This window comes from Sebastes fasciatus, chromosome 13 (assembly GCF_043250625.1).
Source record: "Sebastes fasciatus isolate fSebFas1 chromosome 13, fSebFas1.pri, whole genome shotgun sequence".
Taxonomy (NCBI): Eukaryota; Metazoa; Chordata; class Actinopteri; order Perciformes; family Sebastidae; genus Sebastes; species Sebastes fasciatus.
Genome location: NC_133807.1, coordinates 3,360,985 through 3,381,076, shown reverse-complemented (window position 1 = coordinate 3,381,076; position 20,092 = coordinate 3,360,985). Strand labels below are relative to the sequence as shown.

Here is a 20,092-nt window from a genome sequence, read left to right as displayed (position 1 = left end):
TCATTTAGCCACTTGTTAGCAATCGCCTTTTTTAAGACATATAAAAGCTTCAAAATTCACGAAAAGAGTATGTATTGATTTATTTTATGTTGCAGAACAAAATGTTTAAATGTCTAACGCTTTGTGTTAACCACAGACCTCAATTCAGGCATCTAACTAAAAACCCATTCAAACAAGACTCGGTCAAAATCGAATATATGTCTGGACCATATATGGTCCAATATTTAGACCATTACACTGTTTTAAACTTAAACATTCTAAATGTGTCCCAGTTTAGTTCCTGTTGCAGTGTATGTAAATAACATCAGCTGACAGGAGGTAAACATGGACCCAAGGTGTAGCCTAGCAACGCAATTCCGTTGCAATTCTGTTGGAATGCACTAAAACGGAGCGTTTCAGACAGAGGGTAAATACAGGCATATTCAGGCAGACAGTATGAGGAAAATAAAGGTTGTTTTTTTAATATTACAGCATGTAAACATGTTCTAGTAGAAACACGAAATAAAAGTATCAACCTGAAGATGAGCACGATATGGGACCTTTAATTGTAGGCAATTTTTTTATTTTATTCACCTTATTCAGCCTCCCTCGTGTCATGAATCATGTCATCTTTATTTTTGTGTTTACTTTCCCTACATAAAATCAATGTCTCTGGGTGCGAGTTGTCTTTTGTCCACTAGATGTCCTCCTGCCTGTCCTCACCGCTTCATCATGACAGCTGCTGTGCAGCCAGGGATTCTGTTGTTGTCTGTAGCACACGCATACGCACACATACACACGCGAGCGCGCACGCATAAGCACATTGAGCCAGTTGGCCACGCCCCTCTCGTGAATAATGCATCACCTCCCGTCGACCGGAGGAGACCGGAGGAGACTCGTGCCACCGGAGCCCTTCAAGAGACAGCTCGTGCTCACCGAAGGAAGGAGAATAGCGGTCATCATATCAGCGGCCGTGTTATTGATCAGGAGACACTGATAACCGGGAATGAACGGGGGATTGGGAAGAGTGGGAATCCGCCTCACGCACAACGACTCGGTTGATTTTTACCGGGGATTTAACGGAGGAGGACACACCGAGGGCTCCACATTAACCCCACCGGGACCGACCTATTATCTACCGGTCTGACGTGATCCTCATCGCCGGTGATCTGAGGGGAACAAACAGCAGAGGTAGGTGCATTGTATTTCTCACGCATTTATGTGTGTGTGCGTGTGTAAGCGCGTGTGTGTGTGTGTGTGTGAACCAGGGAAGAACAGATAGATGTATTGTAGTAAGATGGTTTGTGGTGTGTGTGTGTGTGTGTGTGTGTGTGTGTGGAGGTTCACATCTCCTACCAGCACAGCCATACTATCAAAGAAATCAACAACTCTAAATATATATAACCTTATAGCTATTGATTTCTTTTGATTTTCTTTATATATATATGTATATATATATTTATGTGTTTGTATGTATATGTATATATATATATGTGTGTGTGGATATATATGTGTGTGGGTGTGTATGTGTGTATATATATGTATATGTATACATATATAATATATATATATATGTATATATAAATATATACATATATATATATATACACACACAGTATATATATGTGTGTGTGTGTGTGTGTGTGTATATATTTATATATATATATATATGTGTTTATATGTGTGTGTGTATATATATGTACATGTATAATATATATATACAGTATATATGTGTTTGTGTGTGTGTGTGTGTGTGTGTATACAGTGTATACACACACACACACACACACACACACATATACTGTATATATATACTGTATATATATATACTCTCTCTATATACAGTATATACGCACACACATATATACATATATATATATATATATATAGTCATAACAATGCTCCAGACCTGTTATTATTATTATAAACATCATTATACTATCACTATTTGTATTATTGTTGTTTTATAAACATTATAGCGTACCTAGTAGTGGATGTGATCTTATAATAACTGACAGTATGAAACATGACTTCCTTATATACCACAGAAACATGTTTCCATCTTGTCTTGATAATATTACAGGTACCGCTGATATAATACAACCTGCAGCTGACGCTGTGTCTTTGGTCATTTCACTAGTGATTGTAAGTCACACTCCAACTCAACTCTGTGGTTGTACTATAGGAAGAGTGGAAACACAGTAGAACATAACAATACAGACTGAAGTAAAAGGAGTGTGGTCGTGCTGTAGGCTGGAACAAATAAACCTCAGCAGGAGGAACTGTGTATTATATATTCAAATTAACATGATTTTACCTGAATCATTTGAAAGGCTTGTCTCTGAGGCTGACTGAAATTAAACACAGGAAGCATATATATATTTATATACAGTATATATATATATATATATATATACATATATATACAGTATATATATGTATATATATAAATTGGACCCTTCTCTAGCTGTCTCCCCTCCTCGTTTCTGTCCCCATTTTCTCCCACATTTCAAATTCCCACTGCTTGCACCGTCTGTTTGAGCCAGCTGGTGGTTAACAGTTGTTTTGGCAGGAAATCATAATCCTTTGTGTGGAAATGACGGGATTATCTCTCACAATACTATGTCCATTATTAATCTATATCATTCTCTGAGTGTGTGTGTTGCGGCTGTAGTTCAGGCAGAGTTGAGTCCATCCATCCATCCAGTAATAAGAATAAGATTGGTTATTGTACTTTCCCTTATGGATACCTGATACTTTATGATATAATGGAGTTGCATCTGTGTTGTACTGTCTTGTCTTTGACTGATGTTCAATTCTAGGGGTCTTTTCAAGAGAAATAACACTAGCTGTAAATAAAAATCTTAAAGGTCCCATATCATGCTCATTTTCAGGTTCATACTTGTAGTTTGTGTTTCTACTAGAACATGTTTACATGCTGTAATGTTCAAGACACCCTTTATTTTCCTCATACTGTCTGCCTGAATATACCTGTATTTACCATCTGTCTGAAACGCTCCGTTTTAGCGCATTTCGACGGAATTGCAACGAAATTTCAACAAAATTGCGTTGCTAGGCAACAGCTTGGGTCCATGTGTACTTCCTGTCAGCTGATGACATTCACATACACTGCAACCATGAATAAACTGGGACACATTTAGAATGTTTCACGTTTAAATCTGTGTAAAAGGTCTAAATGGTAAATGGACTTGCATTTATGTAGCGCTTTTCTAGTCTTCCGACCACTTTACACTACATGTCAGTATTCACCCATTCACACACACATTCATACACTGATGGCAGAGGCTGCTAAGGTGCCAACTTTGCCCATCAGGATCTAATCTAAATACTCATTCACACACCGATGGCTACGCCTTCGGAAGCAATTTGGGGTTAAGTGTCTTGCTCAAGGACACATCGACATGTGACCCGGAGCAGCCGTGGATCGAACCACCGACCTTCCGATTGGTGGACAACCTGCTCTACCCTCTGAGTCACAGCCGCCCCTAAATACTAAATACTGTATATTTATGACATGACAAATTGACAGAAATCCTGACAGCTTGTTTCAAATGCAGAGTTTCTGAATACGGGCTGTGTGTTTTTCCCCGTGGATTGAGTGCTTCGATACTTTCACAGTATTTATATTGGACTAAAGCCTGTTTTATAATAAAAAAACATGAAAATTTCACTTTTTTATAATATGGGACCTTTAACGGAAAACATAGTTGGCAGTACCATACCTTTATTCAGCCCTGAACAGTGTCTGGAGACGTTCCTTTCAGACTGCATACTTATGGCACTTGATGCTGCATCTGTCTGTCAGTATCTATCTAGCTATATCTAGCTGTAGCTATACAGGCTTTCAGAGGCCTGAAGTAGAGATTTGCAGTCTTCGTTTCTCCTGAAAACTTTGAACATGTTTAGTGCGGAAGCGGATCACTCTGAACTAAGTTGTTTCTTTGTCATATTTTGTCTCCTCCCCCCCCCCCCCCCTGTGGCTTCTTTTCCTAGACAGTGGCGGTGCAGATGGGTGTAATCCCATATTAATCCGCCTAACCCTGTAGTTCATAGTCTGGGTTTAACACTGCTCTGATTAAAAGCCCCCAGCCACTCCGCCCCCCACCTTGTCAGTCATTAGGTTAATGAGATCACTCACACACAGCATCACTGGTGCTAATTAAAGGAATACAAAACATAAGGACACACTCCACAAATTATGTATTAATTCTGACACTTAAACTGACCTGCCAAAATTAATATATTTTTAAATACATTTTCTGTACCTGTTTCACTCCACGTTGACCCCTAGTGAATTAAAAATAAGTTCATCATTTTGACTTCCTGTGGGAATCTTGGAAATGGGCAGTGCGTGATTTAAAGGTCCCATATTGTAAAAAGTGACATTTTCATGGCTTTTATATTAAAAAAAAGGTCTAGGTTCTATATAAAGACTGTGAAAGTATCGAAACGCTTAATCCACAGAGAAACACACACAACCCATATTCAGAAACTGAGCTTTTGAAACAAGCCGTCAGGATTTCTGTCCATTTGTGATGTCACAAATCTACAATATTTAGACCATTTCAAAGTTTTAAACGTAAACATTCTAAATGTGTACCAGTTTATTTCCTGTTGCAGTGTATGTGAATGACTAATTCACTGACTAATTTGGTGCCCTTGGCAAGATTTTAGCTGGTGGCCTCAACCTCTTTCTGTGCACTCGCAAAGCGCACCCTGCTGGGTTCTTAAACAGTGTTATTTTTTTTCATACGGGATTGACATAGCCTCTTAAAGTGGCAGTAGGCAGTATATTTTCGCCATCATTGGGCAAAAATTCCATAATAACCTTTCAGCATATTGTAATTCAAGTGTTCTGAGAGAAAACTAGACTTCTGCTCCTCCTCATGACTCTGTTTTCAGACTTTAGAAAATCTAGCCCGTGACGGGAGACTTTGACCAATCACAGGTCATTTCAGAGAGAGAGCGTTCCTATTGACTGTTCATTCAACGGAGGCAGCTGTCAATCACTCCGATCAAACGGTCAACCTGATCTCAACATGGCTGCCGGGTCACAAACTTTCTCATTTTACAGCTAAACAGTACACTACAAGATGTTTCTGAAAACATTTCAGATGAGAAATAGGCATTAACGTAACAGAATATTGATTCATATTTGATCAGCGCTGCCTAGTTTGACCGTTTGGTCGGAGTTTGCAAGTGATTGACAGCTGCTCAGAGATGGCAAGGCTCCAGCTCGGTTCTGATTGGTTGTTTTCCTCTGGTCTGTGAAATCTTACAGATGCCGTTAGGAGCACTGGAGGACACCAGAGGAACATGATTTTTTTCAGATTACCTGTCTCATGTACTACCGTCAGGATATAGTGACCGATTTATAAAAATAACTTTTTTCCAAGACTCCTTTTTTGAAAAAGATTTTCTGCAGATCAAATCGTGTTAAAAAAGAAAGAAAGAAAGAAAAAAAGCAGTAAATCTGACCAGAATGCACCAGTAACAAAAAACAAGGTAAACTGATATAAATCTTTTAAATGAAATTGTCTTGTTTGAATAGACCAAAAATGGAACTTCAGCCTACTGGTAGGCCCTCCCCTAGGTCTCCCCTCAAACCGTGTCTTGCGCTCTCATTGGCTGTAGCTCCTTGACAGGTCACACATTAAGCCCGCTAGGCGATGCATCGGCGAGCTTCTTGGCTCACGACTTTGAACAGTGAGCTCCGAGCCAACGCCAATTTGCCTCTGATCTGTGGCTCTGGGTCGGGAAGCTACAGTTTTAAGTACAGTATCACAGTAATGTAGCTAGGGATGTCAAGAGGACCGATACTTTGGTACCAAGTCAATGCCAACATTTTTATACAGTACCGCAAGTACCTTAGGTACCGCGGGGCTCGAGACTTAATGGCGTCTAAATTCCGAAAGGACACAGTAAACTCACTATTATTTTTTCCCCCGATAATGGGACATTGAGAGCAACAAATCTGTGTTAACGTTAGCTGTTAGCAGCCGGTGGACAGCACAGTCCTGCGGAGCTAACTGCTAACGTTAACGGAGGTTGCATTATGATGCATTCAGGCTCTATTCAATAAAAATGACTATACGGTAAATATAACGTTATTATGTTGTGTTCAAATGTAATCTTGTAAAATGTCGTCTTTGTCGAGAAACTTGAATAAATCCAGTTGTTTGAGGGAGATGTTTTCAGCAAGATGAAATAGATAATAGAGAGGGAATTATGACCTGTTTAGCTTCCTAACACTAGCTCGACGTGTTTTGTTTTTGTTACACCCCCGGGACAACGGAGTCGGGGTATATAGCACTGCGCGTGTCCGTCCTTCCGTCCGTTAGCGTGTCACACTTTAGTTTCCGGAGTAGAACTCGGAAATTATTTAACTTAGGAACTTCAAATTTGGTATGATGGTTGACAGTGTGGTCTAGTTGTGCCTTTTGGGGGTCAGAAGTCCAGGGTGCCCATCATTTTTGAAATTTTGGCCAAAACATTTGATTCTTTTCGATTTCAATTTCATTTCCGCAGTACAACTCGAAAACTATTTCACTTTGGAACTTCAAATTAGGTATGATGGTTGACAGTGGTGTAGTTGTGCCTTTAGGGGGTGAGAAGTCCAGGGTGCCCAAAATCTTTTTAAATTTTGGCCAAAAATCTGTGATTTGTTTTACTTCAATTTTGTTTCCGGAGTAGAACTCGGAAACAAAATTTAACTCAGGAACTTCAAATTTGGTATGATGGTTGACAGTGTGGTGTAGTTGTGCCTTTTGGGGGTTAGAAGTCCAGGGTGCCCAAAATCTTTGCAATTTTGGCCAAAACTTTAGATTTTTTTTCGACTTCTATTTCGTTTCCTGAGTAGAGCTCGAACTCTTGTCTTCTACTGATTTTATCCTGAGGAAGGTGAGCTAATAACAAGCTAGATTGTGCTCAATAGACTAATTCCTTTAGCTCCAAAAGGGCAAAACTTTTGCCTTTACCATGCTCACTTTTGCCTTGTGTTTTACCGTGGTCCGATAATCGTAGAATTTCACTGGTATTGTTATTGACTACAAAATTTCTGATATGGTGATATATATATATATATACTGAGGCAGCATAATGCAAAGGCAATGTTTCTGAGTAGTGAAGTCCTCAAATTATTAGTTTCCACTTGCAGCTGCTGGAGGCTGCCAGTGTGAGGTGGCCTCATGTAGCTTTACATGACTTCAAAGAGTGTAAAAGGGAAAAAAAAGTTTACAGTATGACTAAAGGGTAAAGGGTGAGAATATCAGCTGGCCCTTTGTTTGTGAAATTCTTTTTGACATACACACTCTCCCTTCCTGTATGTTGGCAAGCTGAGGGAGTCCTGAGCGATTACAGGAAGTCAGCGTTGACTTCTCTGGGGAAGAGAGATAAGAGTCTGCCGAGTGTGTGTATGACTATGTGTGGGCTGGGCTGAAAGCAAGGCCATCTGCACTCAGCTATTGCTAATAACGAACACACATACTGTCACAGAGCTAAGCCCTAGTCAAACAAACCAGTCCTGTATGTGTGCTTTGGGTTTTGTAAGTCTCTTTCTGAATAAGTTGTGTGAACGATAATGGCCCATTTCCTCTGCTCATAGCAAGCAGCCACTCTTTGTGTGGTTCGTTAAAAGGGGGAAATCCTACTGAGGTGTTGAGGAAGAAGAGGGCAATCAGTGCAGGGTGGACAGCATCTCCCACCACCATGCCTTGGATCATCTGAGAATCCCCATGAGGAACTAGTGAATTTGCTGGAGAAGAGGATATCTGCGCTTCTGCACAAACACACGCAGATAATAGATTTATCTAGGAGCCGGTAGAACAGGTAGAATCATTTGAATTGAATTTGCATGTTGTTCATGTCTACTGAAGTCAGCACCGCAGGTTATAGTCTTTATAGCTTCACACCAACTTCAGCAGCACTAGGAGTCTACAGCCATGCTAGCAGCGATGTGAGGCTAGGCACAGCGGTGTCTTAAAGGTCCCATATTGTGCTAATTTTCAAGTTCGTACTTGTATTTTGTGTTTCTAGTAGAACATGTTTACATGTTGTAGAGTTCGAAAAACCCTTTATTTTCCTCATACTGTCGGCCCGAATATACCTGTATTTAACCTCTGTCTTAAACGCTCCATTTTAGCGCATTTTGACGGAATTGCGACAGAATTGCAACAGGATTGCGTTGGTAGGCAACAGCTTGGGTCCATGTTTACTTCCTGTCAGCTGATGACATTCACATACACAGAACAGAGGACATAAGACAGAAATCCTGACAGCTTGTTTCAAATGCAGAGTTTCTGAATACGGGCTGTGTGTATTTCTCTGTGCATTGAGCGTTTCAATACTTTCACAGTATTTATAAAGGACTTAAGCCTGCTTTATAATAAAAAAAACAGGAAAATCTCATTCTTTTTTATAATATGTCCCCTTTAAGAGAACTTTGTTCAGTGTGCACTACAGTGGTCAACATCTACCTGCAACACGCAACAAAACAAGTTTTGGATGCATGGGGACATAAAAATCCTTGAAACCATTTTACTCTGGGTATTTTGTGGGGAAAATCAGTAGGATATATATATATACTGGAAAAACAAATAATGCTCTGTACAATAGCCCTATAGGTAAAAACTGACCTAAAAAGCATTAATAGTAATGAGTTATATAAAGTCATTAGTTATCAAACCCTTATAAAGAGTGCCTTATTAGAGAGTTGAACCACATTGCCAATCAATCTAAAACTCGGAAAAAAAAGTTTGGAAATTTGTGTTTGGTGGATTATTTCTCTGTTGTTTCAATGCTAATTGGCATTGTATTTTACATCGTTGGAAAGCCTGTTAATTTACCTTCACAATGATGTCCAACTTGTAAGGATCATGCATTTGTGGGATGAGCAGCACAGCTGATTATGTGGGTAGCGCCCAAGAAAAATTTGCCAAAATGCTCTGCCAATGGTAAACAGTGTATTCTCATAAGGCTGCCAGGAAGCCTGCAATGACTGCCCTTCACCATCAGGCCCGTTTGCGCTGGTGTCGACAACACAGACAATGGAACCTGAACATGTGGGGCAATGTCATGTTCAGCGATGAGTCCAGGTTCTGTCTGTGAAAGTTGGATGGCAGGGTCAAAGTATGGAGACGACGTGGAGAACGCTATGCTGATTGTTGAACCGATGGAGTAAGAGCTTTTGGTGGGGGCAGTGTCATGGTGTGGGGCGGCATCTCCCTCACTGGCAAAACAAGGCTTGTCATCATTGAAGGCCATCTCAATGCAGTGAGATATCAGGATGAGATTCTGCAGCCAGTGGCGATCCCATATCTCCACAATCTGGGACCTAACTTCATCCTCCAAGATGACAACGCTCGCCCCCACAGAGCCAGGGTTATCACAGACTACCTCCACAATGTGGGAGTAGAGCAAATGGAACGGCCTGCCAAGAGTCCAGACCTCAACCCAATTCAACACTTGTAGGATGTTAGAGTGACCAACACAACCTCGTTGGCTGACCTGCAACGAATCCTGGTTGAGGAATGGAACGCCATCCCACAGCAACGTGTGACCAGGTTGGTGACCAGCATGAGGAGGAGGTGCCAGGCTGTTATGGCTGCGTATGGATCTTCCACCACTACTGAGGCTCCTGACGGTGTATTAAATGAATAAAGTGTAAAATTGTCAATATATCTTGTTTGTTCCTTGTTACTGATAGAGAGTTCAATCATCCAATCCACCAAACAACTCAAAACAAGAGTCAATACCAACAGGAGAATACACTGTTTACCATTGACGGAGCATTTTGGCAAATTTTTCTTGGGCGCTACCCACATAATCAGCTGTGCTGCTCATCCCACAAATACATGATCCTTACAAGTTGGAAATCATTGCGAAGGTAAATAAACAGGCTTTCCATCGATGTAAAATACAATGACAACTAGCATTGTAACAACAGAAATAATACACCAAACACAAGTTTCCAAACTTTGTTTTTCCAGTTTATATATATAATATTGAAACAGCCAAAATGTTTACATCTATAATAACCTATAGCTTACACCATTTTTAAAACATTTTTAGGGAGACTTTTCCATAACATTTTTGCAGTGAAATGTAAGTGGAAATATTTAGCTAAAATAAGTAATAATAAATAATAATAATAATTATAATAATAAATATAATAAGCTATTTTAAGTGATGGAATTATTGTATTTTAAGTAGTAAAAACCAATACATTTGAACTAATGTTTAGATAATGTATATAATGACAGTTGTAGCCTAATTATATGAGATGGTAATATTAAAAACAGTGTTGGGCAGTAATTGGGTCATCCATCTGTGCTGTTTGTGTGTGCTCATGCGGAAATAAAGCTGGGCCACTTTTTCTGTCAGTAAATGTGCTAACATAATGGTAGTACGTTTGGGTTGTAACACGGCTGGTTCTCATTTGAATAATGAGAATTTACCATGCAGGCTACAATATGGCTACCGTACCTAAACATTGTGTCCTGCTGGACCGATGTGTGGACTATATGGTAATACTTTGGTCTTTGGCCAGGGACCGGTTACAGGGAAGGAAATTTCCCAGTTTTTGTAATACCAATATGCATAATGCTAACTACCATTTGTACTCTTAGATGCCATTGGAACTATTTGTATTATAAAACTTTTTCAACCTAAAAACTTAAGACCTGTTTCATAGTAATAAACAGAAACACATTTCAATCTGAATCCCATTAAGATAAGATGAGATAATCCTTTATTAGTCCCACTGCGGGGACATTTGCAGTGTTATTGAATGATAATATCACTAATATACCTTTAAAGGTCCCATATCGTGCTCATTTTCAGGTTCATACTTGTATTTTGTGTTTCTACTACAACATGTTTACATGCTGTAATGTTAAAAAAAAAATGTATTTTCCTCATACTGTCTGTCTGAATATACCTGTATTTACCCTCTGTCTGAAACGCTCCGTTTTAGTGCATTTCAACAGAATTGCAACATAATTTCATTGCTAAGCAACAGTTTGGGTCCATGTTTACTTCCTGTCAGCTCATGTCATTAACATGCACTGCAACAGGAAATACACTGGAACACAATTATAATGTTTACATTTAAAACCTTGTAATAGTCTAAATATTGTATATTTGTGACATCACAAATGTACAGAAATCCTAACGGCTTGTTTCAAACGCACAATTTCGGAAAACGAGCTGTGTGTATTTCTCCATATATTGAGCATTTTCGATACTTTCACATTATTTATATAGCACTTAAACCTGCTTTATAATATAAAAAGACATGAAAATCTCACTTTTTAAAATATGGGACCTTTAAACAGAGGGTGATTTTATTCAAATTGCATTTAGACTAAACTTAACAGCATTTATAGGCTACATTTCAAGTAATTGATAAACAATTTCAGGAAAATTAACAGCTGGCATAGTCCTAATAAATTCAGATATTTAAACTTACCAGTCTAGAGCTGCCTTGCAGGATGTGCTTGAACCTCAACTTCTTTATTGCTTTGTGTCACAATCATATCAGAGTTTCTATGGGCCTAAAGCTAACGTGGGTGGGAGTAATGGACACAATATGCTTGTTTTATTGGCTCAAATGGTCTCCATCTGTAGATAGGCACTTTTTTAATGATACAGCACAATTTTAGAATTTATAGCAAATTATTTCGCGGACCCCCTCTGACAAAGTGCCACGGACCCCTGGGGGTCCCCGGACCCTACTTTGAGAATCACTGCGGTTAGAACATGCAAAAAGCAATACTCTGTAAGTTGAAGATGCAGAGGTTCAGCATCAACAGGTAGCTGTGCTAAACCGTAACATCAAGCTAAGCACTGGATGTGGGATTTAGGCAAATTTACTGTTCTGTATAAAACGTTTCTGTGTTTGTGTGTGAAAAACTTAGAGGAGGTCAGATGGAGCAGTAACTGGTGACAGATGGTGTGTGTGTGTGTGAGTGAGAGAGAGAGAGAGAGAGAGAGAGAGAGAGAGAGAGACATGCAAGCACCACACTTAGTGTATCTCTCTCTCTGTCTTTCACACACAGACGCATGAATGAGCTTCTCACCATGTCAGCACTGAGTCACATTTACCGGCTGCAGACCGCCATGAGTCAGTTCCTTTTTCCCCACATCTCTTTGATTTTGGATGTTGGACGATTTGTTGTTTCCTGTGTTTGGGGCTCTTGTATTTATGTTTTTATTTTATTAAAAAAAAAATTCATACATACAAGTACACAAGGGATGTCCATAATTAACCGTTTAGCCGTTAACCGACATTAAGCATTTTAACTGATTAACGCTATCGGTTAAAACAGTTAAAAGAAATGTTAATAATTAAGTCAAAAGCTGAGCGGCTCAGAGGAGCGGCTCGTCTTTTTAAGGAGAAAAGCTGGTCCACCTTAACAGCCCATCTTAAGAGGCGGAGCTAGAGTTGCAGAATACAGGAAGTCAGCTCCGGTCTCTGGCTCGCTTGAGCGGAGCGGAGGAGTTGTAGTTTTGTAGCATTTATTCACCGACAAATAAACTGTCCACACACTGATACACCTACGATCACAGCTAGAACGCCACCAACAACCTCACACTCACCACCAACACACACACACACGGTCTGTTGGAAACTCGCTAAAGTTACTCAGACTACGTGTGCGGCGGCGAGCACGAAGCCTCCGACAATGCTAGAGCTGCTAACGTAGCACAAATACACACACTGTTTGTTGGTCACTCGCTAAAGTTCCGCCGGGCAGACACACAGCTGACAACCTGCTAAACTAAACTAAATGTGCGGTGGAGACTTTTACTGGGAAAGTGGCTGCATGTCCGCGACACTACACGCAGCATCGTAGCTGCTAAGTTAACGCTCCCGGACGGTGAACTGGAGACTCCCGTCAACCAATATCTGTTGTGCTCCTGCAGCTGGTACACCGCTGCATGCGAGGCACAAATCTGTCGGTTAACAGTCAATAATTGGTTAACTAGGGTCGGTTATCGGTTAAAAAAGAGCATCCCTAAAGTGCACAAGTTAAAATTGGCGCTGATTAATTGGCCAAACCAATTAATCGGTCGGCTTCTAGTGTTATGCCACACTAGCATTATCTGTCTTACATGACACATTTGAGACATAGTTTTTGAGACTAGTTTTCATTTTGAACCCTCTGAGACCCACAGTAGAACGGGCTTAGAACATTATAATGGACATACATGATGGTCATCCCCATGCTCTATTATGTCTCATAAGTAGTTGCAGAATTTTTTAGGTAAATACCATTTGTTACACAAATTTGGTGCTATATTTAACAATTTTTTACCACTCGAGAATTGATAAAAATGATCAATAATCCCTTCAAAATACCACATTAAAACACCAAGACCTTGAGGAACACCATAGAAAAAGCCATGCTGTGATTTGGCATTAAAAACTTTTGACATTTGGAGATTTCTGCAAGAATTGCTTCTTCGGGGATTAAATACGTGACAAAGCTCCCTTTAAGATACATTTTGAACAGATAAAAATGTGTGATTAATTTGCGATTAACTATAGACAATCATGAAAGCACTAGTCCAAATATGATATACAGTATAAAATATAATTTTATCCCTCTCCCCTCCCATCTCTCTCGCTCTCTCTCTCTCTCTCTCTCTCTCTCTCTCTCTCTCTCAGCCAGGCACAAAGCAGTCTTGCTCTATTTTCCCAGCTTCTGTCTAATTTGTCTTCAGTGCATTTACATAAAAAGCCAACATTTGTCTTTTCCGGACACATGTACTGTCATATTAATGTATGTGCTGCTGTTCAGTCGTGTGTGTGTGTGTGTGTGCATGCGTGCATGTGTGTGTGTCTAGATGCAGCCGTGGTTTTTAGACTCAATCCCATCATTCCTGCTCGCTTGTCATCAAGGATTAGCACACTGACACACATTACGCACACACGCGTGGCTGAGCTAGCCGCTATACCGTGTGCATGTCACATCTTAAGTACAAGATGACGCCTAATTGCTGCAACTAGAGGCCTTTGTGGGACGCTTTCTCAGACAGAAATTCAATTTATTCCTAGACTAACCAGGCAGATAGTTTTGATACATCTTCCGCTGAGACGGGTTGTACCAGGAATGAATATTTGTTCAGTTAAAGGAGCTTTGATACTATGTCTTTCTTCAATAATTAGTTTAAAGCCGGGGGTAGGCAGTATATTTTTTGCATCATTGCGCAAAAAATTCCATAATAACCTTCCAACATATTGTAATTCAAGTGTTCTGAGAGAAAACTAGACTTCAGCTCCTCCGCTTGGCTCTGTTTTCAGGCTTTAGAAAATCTAGCCAGTGACGGGAGACTTTGACCAATCACAGGTCATTTAATTTTCTGTTTTTTTATTTAGTGAAGCAAGACAAGACAGGTGAAATTTGGGGGTGGGGGAGGATGAGTATTTTTCGTGGCAGGGGTGGCTTATAATATCTCATGGTCCGACAATGTTATGTTATGATAATTTGTCTTTATGTATTGGTCTTTATTTGCATTTGCATTAGTATTTTTTGTTTCCTGAGACAGGTTACCCTCCTTAAGCTGCCCCCAAGCCCTGGGGAGGTCATTTCAGACAGAGAGTGTTCCTATTGGCTGTTCATTCAACGCAGGCAGCTGTCCATCACTCGCAAACTCCGACAAAATGGTCAAACTAGGCAGCGCCGATCAAATATGATTCAATATTATGTTACGTTAATGCCTATTTCTCTCCCAAAATGTTTTCAGAAATGTCTTGTAGTGCATGGTTTAGCTGTAAAATGAGAAAGTTGGCTTCTGAAAACATTTGAGGAGAGAAATAGGCATTACAGTAACATAATATTTAATCATATTTAATCTGCGCTGCCTAGTTGTTGTTTTTTTAAACTCTTTTTATTTTTATTTGTTACAATGTCAAATCACGGTACATTTTTGTAAATACATCTTGATATACAATGTCACACTTTAATCAATGGTGTAAATACACAATCCATTTTTCCCAGTACTCAATACTTTTTCCTAATTCAAGCCTTAAAGGTCCCATATTGTAAAAAAGTGACATTTTCATGGCTTTTAAATTATAAAGCAGGTTTAAGTTCTATATAAATACTGTGAAAGTATCGAAACGCTTAATCCACAGAGAAACACACACAGCCCGTATTTAGAAACTGAGCATTTGAAACAAGCCGTCAGGATTTCTCTCCATTTGTGATGTCACAAATCTACAATATTTAGACCATTTCAAAGTTTTAAACGTAAACATTCTAAATGGGTCCCAGTTTATTTCCTGGTTGCAGTGTATGTGAATGACATCAGCTGACAGGAAGTAAAACATGGACCCAAGCTGTTGCCTAGCAACACAATTCCGTTGAAATGCGCTAAAACGGAGCGTTTCAGACAGGGTGAATACAGGTATATTCAAGCAGACAGTATGAGAAAAATAAAGGTATTTTTTAAACATTAAAGTATGTAAACATGTTTTAGTAGAAACCCAAAATACAAGTATGAACCTGAAAATGAGCATGATATGTCCCCTTTAAAATAGATGTGAGTCATTCCATACAAAATATTTCATTTATAATACCCCGTCATTGATCTAATGTTGGAGAATCAATCTGCAACCACTTTTGAGTTATGGCTTTCTTACTACTTGCCAAGAGAATCTTTATTAAATATTTGTTTTTGTGTAAAATAATTTCTGTTATTTTTCCCATAGTATAGTGTAATCAATGAGTACTTAAAAGGTCCCATATCGTGCTCATTTTCAGGTTCATACTTGTATTTTGTGTTTCTACTAGAACATGTTTACATGCTGTAATGTTAAAAAAACAAACTTTATTTTCTTCGTACTGTCGGCCTGAATATACCCTCTGTCTGAAACGGAATTGTGTTGCTAGGCAACAGTTTGGGTCCATGTTTACGCCCTGTCAGCTGATGTTATTTGCATACACTGCAACAGGAAATAAACTGGGACACATTTAGAATGTTTACGTTTAAAACCGTGTAATGGTCTAAATATTATTTATTTGTGACATCACAAATGGACAGAAATCCTAACGGCTTGTTTCAAACGCACAATTTTTGAAAACGGGCTTTGTGTATTTCTCAGTATATTGAGCGTTTTGATAGTTTAACAGTATTTATATAGCACTTAAACCTGCTTTATAATATAAAAGACATGAAAATCTCGCTTTTTACAATATTGGACCTTTAACTTTATTCCCATTACTCTATGGATCTCAGTTGCCACCTCTTGCCAATATGGTTGTATTTTAGGGCATGCCCAAAAATTATGGAAATGATTAGCCGTTGAGGTTCGGCGCTGCCTAGTTTGACCGTTGGATCGGAGTTCGCGAGTCATTGACAGCTGCTCAGAGACGGAAAGGCTCCAGCTCGGCTCTTACTGCTTGTTTTCCTCCGGTCTGTGAAATCTTGCAGATGCCGTTAGGAGCACCGGAAGGCACAGAGGCACATGATATTTTTCAGATTACCTGCCTCATGCACTACTGTCAGGATATAGCGACCGTCTTATAAAAATAACTTTTCTTAATCATATTTGCTCCAATCTCGCCGATTGCTGCTTTAAACATGGATATGAAGTGTTGTTTACTTACAGCACCTTATCTGACCGGTCAGTCAGAGACACACTGTGTAGATCATTTTATCTGTTCCTCTCCTCTCTCTCTCTCTCTCTCTCTCCCTCTCTTTCTCTCTCTCTCTCTCTCTCTTTCTCTCTCTCTCTCTCTCTGTCTCACACACACACGTAGCATCTCGGCATGGTGGGGTTTGTCCTTGTGGAGTCACCTCTTCGTTGCTCACTCTGCACCTGGTGGTTGAGTTTTCAAAGCACCTGATCTACTGTCCCGTGGATACAGACACACACACACACACACACACACACACACACACACACACACACACACACACACACACACACTTGAGATTGTTTCTCCCAAGAGGAAACAATGGAAAGAGAGAGAGGGAAAAGAGGAAGAGAGTAGGAGAACAAACATGATCTACCTCATCTATCATGTACCTGTATGTTTTACAGATGTTTACAGTGTGCGTGAGTATTACAAAACAGCAAAAAGCAGAAGCAAAAACCTCCAATATGAGCTTAATAGTGCAAACAACTTTCAAAACTATACCAGGATTCTGTAGACATAGTAATCACCCAGTGAAAAAAAGGTTGTCACAATGCTGAGACTCAAACCAGCAGCGCAAGATTACAGTGTAGATGGGGATTTTGCTAATACATGACACCACATTTAATTTAAAGGTCCCATATCGTGCTCATTTTCAGGTTCATACTTGTATTTTGGGTTTCTACTAGAACATGTTTACATGCTGTAATTAAAAAAAAACAACTTTATTTTCCTCATACTGTTGGCCTGAATATGCCTGTATTCACCGTCTGTCTGAAACGCTCCGTTTTAGTGCATTTCGACGGAATTGCAACAGGATTGTGTTGCTAGGCAACAGCTTGGGTCCATGTGTACTTCCTGTCAGTTGATGACATTCACATACACTGCAACCAGGAATAAACTGGGACACATTTAGAATGTTTACGTTTAAAACTGCGTAAAGGGTCTAAATATTATATATTTGTGACATCACAAATGGACAGAAATCCTGTCAGCTTGTTTCAAATGCAGAGTTTCTGAATACTCGCTGTGTATTTCCCTGTGGATTGAGCGTTTCCACAGTATTTATATAGGACTTAAGCCTGCTTTATAATAAAAAAACATGAAAATCTCCCTTTTTTATAATATGGGAACTTTAAGTCCAAGTAGAGCTGCACGATATTGGAAAAAAGTGACATCGCAATATCTTATTTTCTGCAATATATACCAGACTGTTGTACTCACTGGTGGTCGACAGAGGGCGACAGAGGTCAGTGGTTACTTCTGCTGCTTAAAATGTCAACACCTGGTGTATAAATGTGTTTAATCCTGATATATGTTTTTCAGCTCATCTCTATTCTTAGTTTGTGTTTTGTGAATTTTGCTTGATCAGGGACTTTGATCAGATTGAGGAATATCTATACATTTTGCATTAAGATGTATATAATTATTTAAACTGTTGGAAAGAAATAGCACATGCCACATAAAAACACTGATGTTATTGCAACAGTTTATTGCTTATTATTAACTACTTAAAAAAATTAACTGTTATTATTATTATTAATTGTCTATTTTGTCTTTTAGGAGGACAATGTATTCACTTACATAAATAACCATAGAGAATTACCCTGACCTTAACCATGACCGCTCCATGGCTAAACCCAACCCCAACCCTTACCATAACCTTAATCTAAACCCTAACCCTAAACCCAACTCCAAAACAAATGTTTAAGGTCCCATATTGTAAAAAGTGAGATTTTCATGTCTTTTATATTATAAAGCAGGTTTAAGTTCTATATAAATGTTAAAGTATCAAAATGCTGAATCCACAGAGAAATACACACAGCCCATATTCAGAAATTGTGCGTTTGAAACAAGCCTTCAGGATTTCTGTACATTTGTGATGTCACAAATCTACAATATTTAGACCATTACACGGTTTTAAACATAAACATTCTAAATTTGTCCCAGTTTATTTCCTGTTGTAGTGTATGTGAATGACATCAGCTGACAGGAAGTAAACATGGACCCAAGCTGTTTCCTAGCAACGCAATTCAGTTGCCACTCCATTGAAATCTGCTAAAACGGAGCGTTTCTGACAGAGGGTGAATACAGGTATATTCAGACAGACAGTATGAGGAAAATAATGTGTTGTTTGAACATTACATCATGTAAACATGTTCTAGTAGAAACCCAAAATACAAGTATGAACCTGAAAATGAGCACGATATGTCCCCTTTAAAGTGGCAGTAGGCAGTATATTTTGGCATCATTGGGCAAAACTTCCATAATAATATTTCAGCATATTGTAGTTCAAGTGTTCTGAGCAGCTCTGCCTAGTTTGACCGTTTGGTCGGAGTTCGCTGGACAGCAGACGTCAGATCAGCTCTTACTGCTTGTTTTCCTCCGGTCTGTGAAATCTTGCAGATGCCGTTAGGAGCACCGGAGGACACCAGAGGAACATGATTTTTTTTCAAGTTACCTGTTTCATGTACTACTGTCACGAAACGATGTTTTATAAAAATAACTTTTTTTAATCACATTTGCTCCAATCTTGCCTACATCAGCTTTAACCCTAAAGTATAACGTTATGCTAACATTAGTCAGCTTTATATTCTGTTTAAAAAGACAAACATTTTGCTACTACTAAAATGTGTAAGTGTGTGTCTGTGTGTTCTCCTTGTGTGAATTAGAAGTGTCTTTTCAATCTGCCATATGCTCGCTGCTCTGACTGATCGCTTCAAGGTCGTTTTAAAATCAGCTCTACGTGGCAGACGAGAAGGTAGACGGAGCAGCGTAGAGTATCATTTACAGACAGATACTTAATGATATCACTCTCACTGCATCAGGGTGTGTGTGTGTGTGTTAAAGGTGTGTTAGCAAAAGGTTTTAAATTGGGGATTAATTCAACAGGACATCCTTCTGGACCTCTCCTGAGCGCTGTGGAGTGTGTGAAGGCTTTTCCTCTAAGAGTCACATGGAAGCTCTTTGTTTCTCTATTCAAATCACCTTTTGGTCAGTTGTTGTTACAGCGACCCACGTATGCAGTCCTGTAGTCTTTAAACAGCACATACACACACACACAGAGACACACACACACACACACACACACACACACACACACACACACACACACACACACACACACACACACACAGAGACACACAGAGAAGCACACACCAGCAGGCAAACAGGTTTATATTCCATACGCATACTCATTAACGGATCGCTTAGCAACGGCAGACGGTCGCCTAGCAACAACTTTGCCAGCCAGCAAGTTGGGTGTGTTCAAAAGTCACACTGTAGTAAAAGAAGAGAGGGGGTGTGTGTGTGTGTGTATGTGTGTGTGAATAATAATTCTACTGCAAGTCGGACAAATGAGACATTCTGCAGAGTCAGCTGTATTTAAAACAAGTATGGTTCATACACACACAAACAGACTGGGCTTCATTAGAGCCAGTGTAGATTCT

The 20,092-nt window shown here is 39.4% G+C and overlaps 1 protein-coding gene across 2 annotated transcripts in view; it reads left to right on the top strand.

The window, feature by feature from the left end:
* The first annotated feature begins 821 nt into the window (after window positions 1–821).
* Window positions 822–20,092, top strand: part of tanc2a (tetratricopeptide repeat, ankyrin repeat and coiled-coil containing 2a) — a 66,036-nt gene continuing 46,765 nt past the window's right edge. For both annotated transcript variants that reach the window (XM_074657233.1, XM_074657232.1), the window contains exon 1: window positions 822–1,170. The gene's annotated coding sequence lies outside the window, so the exon portion shown is untranslated. The remainder of the gene's footprint in view (window positions 1,171–20,092) is intronic.